Raw genomic sequence first — 7,927 nt, forward strand, 5'->3', positions numbered from 1 at the left:
CTGCATTTGCTCTCTTATTTCATCCTTTGCTTCACGAATCATTTGAATTAAGTATGTTCTGAACTCCTTTTCTGACATTTGTTCTATTATGCAATCATTGGATTCTATTAATATAGAATCTTGGTTTGTTTGGAACACTTTCTTCCCTTGGTTTTTGTTTTTTATCTTTTTTTTGTTCATGTATCTTCCCCTCTAGCAGTGCAGATCTGGGGAATTGCAATTTCCCCCCTATTGACTTGTAGTGACCCTGCAGGTTTCCAAAACCTCTTCTTTAAGGGGGAGACCAATATTAGCAGCACCGAGTACAGACAATACGCAGCCCTAATCCAAATAGCCCTTATAAAGACATTAACAATATTGTCATAATAAACAGAGATGATGAGTTCAATTATTATCTAAAGTATAACAAGCAGATTTGCAATGAGGTCTACAGTTTCTAATGGTGGACAAAGAGGATGGGGAGGGGTATAGGATGTAGCTGTTAATGGAATAAGAAAAGAATATATAGAAGTACTAGATTGTAGGAAAAGTGAAAGTGGAATCAAAAGTTCATTGTTAGCATGAGAAAAGGGAGAAAGAGACTCTAAGGAAACAGGTAAACAAAAGGAAAATAGAGTGAGAAAAATAAAGAAATAAAAACTTAAAAAATTTTTAAAAAGGAAAAAAGATCTACACTATAACATATACTATTCAAAATCCCCAGTCTTCAGTAGCCTGATGCATGAGAGGTACCTGACAATGAGCTTCCAGTCTCCAGCAGGCATCTTAGGATGGGATTGGCCCCACCTAAAGATGGCAGCTTCTGCTTCCAGGATAATCCAAGATGGCTGCACTGGCTTCCAAATGTGTTGGCAAATGGGGAGCTGTGTGGGGTGTGGGTGCTGAGTCTGGGTGGGGTGCGGTTGGTTGGCCGGGGAGTCCTGCAGGTCCTGGCTGTTTTCCCAAAATGGCAGCAGCTGTGTGTAACCAAACCTGGGGGTACTGTGACAGTGGACTTCCAGGCAACAGCAGGCAGCTGGTGATTTGCTGGTGGTCTGTAGGCAGTCTGCAGGCTACCAGCAGATGATTGGCAGGTGGACCTTAGACAGTGGGTGATTGGGTAGGTGAAAGGCAGGCAATGGGCAGGCAAGAGGCAGGCAAATGGGCAAATGGTGGATGATAGGCGGCAGTCAGTGAGCAATCTGCACTCAAAAAGTAGTCGATAGGCTGGCAGACTGTGGGTTATCGAGGTGGACAAATGGGGTAAACAGCAGGGGATCGATGAGCAGCAAAGATTGCCCCACGAGAAACAGATTTTCCTCTGCTTGAAATTCAAGTTACGGAGTGACAAGGAATGCAGCCTCCCTCTTGTCCACTATCTTGGATCTCTGATGTCATTGTTTTAAAAAGATGCTTTTTGGTTTCTCTTACTAAAATGTTGGAATATAAGATTAGTTTGGTAATTTGTTCTGATACAGATGTAAAATATATGTAGGACCAGGGCTTGGATTTGTTTTGTACCTTTTGTACAGAAATTTGCATTACAAGGCCACATTACTGCTCACTCTGGTTTTTGTGCTAGTTTTATGATAGAGAATGAGAGCACATTAAAACCATATTTTTAACTTGTTTGTAATATTCTTCCCACAATGATTTTATATCCATTGAATTTTAAAAAAATCAATAAATGCTATGAAGTATTTTAAAAATTGTTCATTGACTTCTATTGGGGTAATAGTCAGCATAGGGAAAATTTCATGCCTACAATTCAAGTAAGAGAAAGCCCATTTAGAATTTGGAGTTTGTCTTCTGTACACAGAATAACATTATGCACTGAATGCTTGCACCCACCACCCCCATTCGTATGTTGAAACCCTAACCCTCAAGGTGATGGTATTAGAAGGTAAGGCCTTCAGAGGCAATTAGATTATGAAAGTGCAACCCTGATTATTATGCTTTTAATAGACCTCAGAGAACTCTCTTGCCCTTTAAAATCATATGAGGCTAAAACAAGAAGTTGTCAGTCTATAGCCTGGAAAGAACCCAACCATTCTTGCAACTAGAACTTCCAGGTTTCAGAACTGTAAGAAATACATTTCTGTTGTTTATAAACCTGCCAGTGTATAGTTGGACAGTATAGATTAAGAGAGATTAGATTTGGACTTCAGAATCCTTTGTGGAATTTGAAACAATACTGATATGAAGATCCTACCTCCAGAGATTTCTGAAATAGTATAGTTGGGTGGGGCCTAAAATCTGTAACTTAGTCATATTTCTCAATGTGAGAACCACACAGAGATGGAATGTATGTATTAGTGAGAAAAGCTGATTTGAAATGAGTCTGTGTTGGTCTGGGATTTTTGGTTATAAGAGATTGTCAGAAACTGAATCAACTTGAGTCAAATGGGATTCACTGGATCATATAACTGGGAAGTTCAGAGTAGAGCCAGTAAGTGTGCTTCCTGTTGCTCTAATAAAGCAGCTTAAATGATGTTATTTGCTTGCATGCATGCTCTCTCTCTCTCTCTCTCTCTTTCTCTCTCTCCTTTCTTCCTTCTCTCAACTCTGCCAGCAAATCCTTTCATGTGGTAGGGAAGGTGTCTCCTGACAGTTGTAAGTTTTTGATTTTATTGTTCATGTTTCAAAACAAAGAGAGGGAAGAGACCTTCCTTCTCCCAGTATCCTTATATTGAATTGCATAGATGGACTGTGGCCCTGGGTGACTCATGTACTCACCCTTTTGGTCAGTCACTGTGAAAAGGAGGGTAGGCACATGCTTAACCAGAGGCCAAACAGGGTCCATTGATTAACCTGGATTCTCATTTCATGAGAATCAGACAGGGTAGAGAAGGGGCAATTTTCCAGTAGAAAAAGGTATTATGAGGAGATTAAAATACAGATACCCTCTTCAAAGGCTCACCTATCTGATGATAAGACCTTGGTGGTACAGTGATTTATCTTGGGACCTTCTTTAGCATTAAGCATTTAATCAATTGGTACAAAACTACTAGGGTCACAAATTTCAAACAGGGATATTTCTGGTTAGATTACAATACAAGGAATGCCTGTTAAACTTCGTAAAATTTACCTTTTCTTACCTCTGATCTTCATGGGTTTGGTAGGCAGCCTTTTAAAATAACTTCCAATCATCCTTACTTCTTGGTCTTGTTACCCTATGTAATCCACTCTTCTTGTGTATGGGCTACACCTAAATGACTTGGTTTTAATAAATAGAATGTATCAAAAGTGATGGAATGTCACTTCTAAGATTGAATTATATGACTTCCATCTTATTGGCACTTTTTCTGTTGCCTTTTTGACTTACTTGTTTTGATGCAGTAACTTGCATGTTAAAGAGCCCCAAGTAACAAAGAATTGTGACCATCAGTGAGCAACCGAACCTTGACAATAACCATGCAGGTGAACTTGGATACACATCTTTCCTCAGAAAAACATTGAGATTATTTTAGCCCCACTTGATATCTTGACTGCATCCTGTGAGGTGATTCTGAGCAAAAAGACCCAATTCATGAAACAGTGAGATAATTGTTATTTTAAGTCACTAATTTTGGGGTAATTTGTTATGTAAAGAATAGATAACTAATAAAATGAGAGGCTTAAGATACAAATTTTGGGCTATGATTGTGGCTCAGTGGTAGTGCTTGCTTAGCATGCATGAGATACTGGGTTCAATCCTCAGCAACACATAAAAATAAATAAAAATAAAGGTATTGTGTCCATCTACCACTAAAAAATTAAAAAAGAAAGATACAAATTTTGATATTTTAGTGATATATCTCCTGGGTGGAATGCCCAGGCTGTCTTAGACCAGGGGTCTTGTTAACAGTGATGATTGCTGAGTTTTTATGGTTTCCCATGAGTCTTTTTTATTATTAGACCTGAATTTCTGTGCTTTCTTTGTATTCAGTATTTATCTGAGTCATATTGCTTTCTTGTCCCTTATGTTAATTCAGTACTGGGTCAGGACTAGGGTAAAGTAAGTGAGAAGCTTAGGGAACAAACTTAAAGATGACCCTCAGCACCTCACTTAGCTCATCCTAATCCTCTAATTCGCTTAATGATTTGGTTTTATGTCTTAGTTCCTACTCTTATGAAACTATCTAGTTACCTGTGATAGTATTCTAATGCTCCCCTAGAAATTAAGCTTCCTGCTAAATCCAAGCATAGGTAGATATCCAATATGCATTTGTCCACATGTGTTTGTTTAAGTCTATTTACTATACTTCTGCCCTCTGCTCATCCCTTACTTAGTGTTCCCTTCCCAAGGGAGGAAAAGTTGATAATTCTGGTTGGTTAGGGCCCACAGCATCCTGTGCATTGTGAGTAGGAAGGCACTATGGACTGAATGTCTGTGTTCCTACAAATTCATATGTTGAAATCATAAGCCCCATGGTGATGGTTTCAGAAGGTGGGTTCTTTTGGGAGGTGATTAAATCACGAAGAAGGCGCCCTCATGAATGGGAATAGTGCTTAAAAAATAAGCCCAAGGGAGCTCATTTGCCTTTCCTACCATGTGAAAATACAGTAAAAAGTCAGCAGTCTGCAACCCAGAAGAGGGCCTTCACCACAACTAACTGTTGGTCTTGAACTTCCAGCCTCCAGACCTGTGCTAAATAAATTTCTATTGTTTATAAGTCTCCCAGTCTATAGTACTATATCAGACAAAATTAAGACTTGAAATATTTTTGATTATGTGTGGTGTCCAATTTTGTTCTGTCCTTAATATGTTGAGCACATCCTAGTAGGTCCTGTCTTTGTAGGCATCTTTTATTTGTTTCTTCTGTATTTTGGATTGTGTGTGTGCTCTCTAGACAAGATCTGTCTGTATCTCTCTCTTTTTCCTCCTTCCGGGTCTGCCATTGGGTTGCTACATAATGGTAGAGTTTCTTCTGCAGATATAGTCATTTTAGATTTTGGGGGAGGAGACGGGAAGCCTCCTTAGGCCTCCAGAACTAAATGCTCATTCTTCAATCCAGCTTCTTTCAAACTTAGCATAGGGAATTACTAGATGTTGGTTTTCTTGTTAATAAAATGGTAATTTCCTCACCGATTACTGTTGTTTAACTACAACTCTTTTAGTTGAAAATGTATAGGCAGGAGAGGTGAGTAGTAGGGCAGGTTTTGAACTTAATACTAGCTTAATACATCTAAACTCCACCTTACATTCCTAAGTACTGCTGTTCAATGTGGGGCTGAGTGAGTATAAACAGAGAGTCTGAACTTTGGATTCACAGTGCTGTGTGGGAAGACATTGGCTTTTGTGTAGCATGTAGCAGCTGGCTTAAATTGTGGCAGCCAGCTGCAGCAGATGGTATTGCTGGAATAGAGCTCTGACTGGGTTTGGCAATAAAAAGGGTTCATTTTGAGGTCAGAGAAGACTTGACTGAGATTGCAGCCTGAGCAAGCAGGGGTCTGGTCTTGACGGGGAGAGAAGTATTTTCTTGAGGTGAGGAGAACTTCTTTAGTTGGTTGTAAACCTGCAGAGACAGCTTCAAATGTGTGAGCACAGTACATAGGGCAAACTCTTGCTGGGCAAGAGAAAACTAACTTCAAAACGTCAGGGCTGTGGTGCTCAGGAGTTTTAGAGTTACATTTTGCTGTTTAGTAGCACTAACCCCCTCTTTTCTATGCCTTGCATATCTTTTTTTTTCTTGTAGTACTGGGAATTGAACTCAAGGATGCACTATTGCTGAACTGCACCCCCAGCCCTTTTTAATCTTTTTTTTTTTTTTTTTTTAATTTTGAGACAAGGCTTAGATTACCAAGGCTGGTCTGGAACTTGTGCTCTTCCTGCCTCAGTCTCCCCAGTCATTGGGATTCAGGCATGGATGCCTAGCATTTCTGGTCTTTCATCAATGGCCAATGGATTGTTTTGTTTTCCAGAGATGATCAGGATTGTTTTAGCCAGCTTTTTCTTTGCTGTGACCAGAAGATCTGACAAGAACAATTTTAGAGGAGGAAAAATTTACTTGGGGCTGACAGTTTCAGAGGTCTCAGTCTGTATTCAGGCTAGCTCCATTACTATGGGCCTCATGTAAGGCAGAACATTATGGTAGAAGAGTATGGTGGAGGAAAGCAGGTTATGATATGGCCACCAGAAGCAGAGAGAGAGAGACCAAACTCAGCTCACAAAACATATATCCCAAAGACATGCCCCCAGTGATATACCTCCTCCAGCCACAACATACCTGCCTACAGTTGCCACCCAGTTAATCCCTATCAGAGGATTAATGTACTGATTTGGTTAAGGCTCTCATAACCCAATCATTTTACCTCTGAGCTTTCTTGCATTGTCTCACACTTGAGCTTTTGGGGGACACCTCATATCTAAACCATAACAAGGACCATTTGTACTAGGAAACCAAATGATAACAAGGAATTGTTATTTATTTTATTTTTTGTGGTGCTGGTAGTTGAACCCAGGACCTCATGCATCCTAGGAAAATACTCTTATCACTGAGCTACATCCTCAGCCCTGTATTTTTATTTTTTGATGCTGCCCTTAGATGGATAAAGATTAACCAAGGTTTTGGGAATTAAAAGCAGAGGAAAACAAAGTTTTGGTCAGAAACACTGGCAGAGTTTGATTCTTCTCCTTGGGCCCCTGAGGATAAAAGAAGCCAACAGCAGATTGTCAGGTTACCAACACCATGAGTTTCGGAAAGCCTTGGATTTAACTGAATTCAGTCACATTTAATTTCGTGAATTATAGTCCCCAGTGTTTATCATGGAGTGACTGGCATACTGACAATATAGAAACCACAGAGTAGTTCTTGTTTCTTCTCTTGCTTTTTTCCCCTACACATACTCTCTCAGGTAACACTGTATCTTTACTGTAGTCCACAGCTTGAACTGCAGATCTGCAGTTTGCAAGTAAGACTTGGCTTTGTTCTGGGAAGTGCCACGGGGGCAGCTATTACATTTGGTCCTAAACGTTGAGGGTGTGGGAGTGGCATTGATATTCATCTATCTTCCTGATATTTTGAAGTTGAGAAATGAGACACCTAGGGGGTCAGGGTAGAATTAATTGAACAATGGTAGTGCTGAAGGCACAACACTCTGTTTTGGGGGAGGACTACTAGGTTCACTGCTGTGAAAGCAGATAGATTCAACCAGGCCTCTGTGGTTACCCTCCAGCTGACACTGAATAGGATATGAAATTTAAGAGGAAGAATCGTGGCTCTGATTTCATTGAGACATTAATTTTTCCATGTGAACTTAACAACGAGGGGATGGAAAATCTAAGGGAATAGAAATGTAGAATTGCTTTAACTTCCTGGTGAATTGAATCTTTTAAGATGATAAAGTGACCTTCCATATCTCTTAGTTATACTTTTTGCTTTGAAGTTTTTTAAAACCATGATATAATTATTACAGTTTTCAGTTAGTGTTTAATGGGGCATCTTTTTATGTGTGTTATACTTTTGATTTTTCTGTATTTTATATTTGAGATGTGTTTCTTGTAAACAGCACATAGTTTGGTTTTGTTATATCAGTGCAGTTTAATTATTATTATTATTATTATATTTCTTGTGTGTGTGTGTGGTGCTGGGGATTGAACCCAGGGCCTTATGCATGCAAGGGATGCACTTTACCAACTGAGCTATATCAGTCAGAGTGCAGTCTTATTTTTCCTTTAGATCATTTAGTAGCTTTCGTAGAATGTGAATAATGATACATTTTTAAGTTTACCATTTGACTACATCTCTTTGTCTTCCTTATTATATTTATTGTTCCAATTTTCCCTATGATTGTTTAGAAAGTATACATTCTTTATGCTTTAGCTTAGGAATTACAGCATGCATTTATGACGTTTTGAAATATAATGTTGCTTATGCTTTTACTTTCCTCCTAAGTGATGAAAGAAACTTGGAGTACTTCAACTTCCCCTCTTGCTAATTATATGCTGTTGTATCTTTATTGCTAT

This window comes from Sciurus vulgaris (genome assembly GCF_902686455.1).
Source record: "Sciurus vulgaris genome assembly, chromosome: 2".
Lineage (NCBI taxonomy): Eukaryota > Metazoa > Chordata > Mammalia > Rodentia > Sciuridae > Sciurus > Sciurus vulgaris.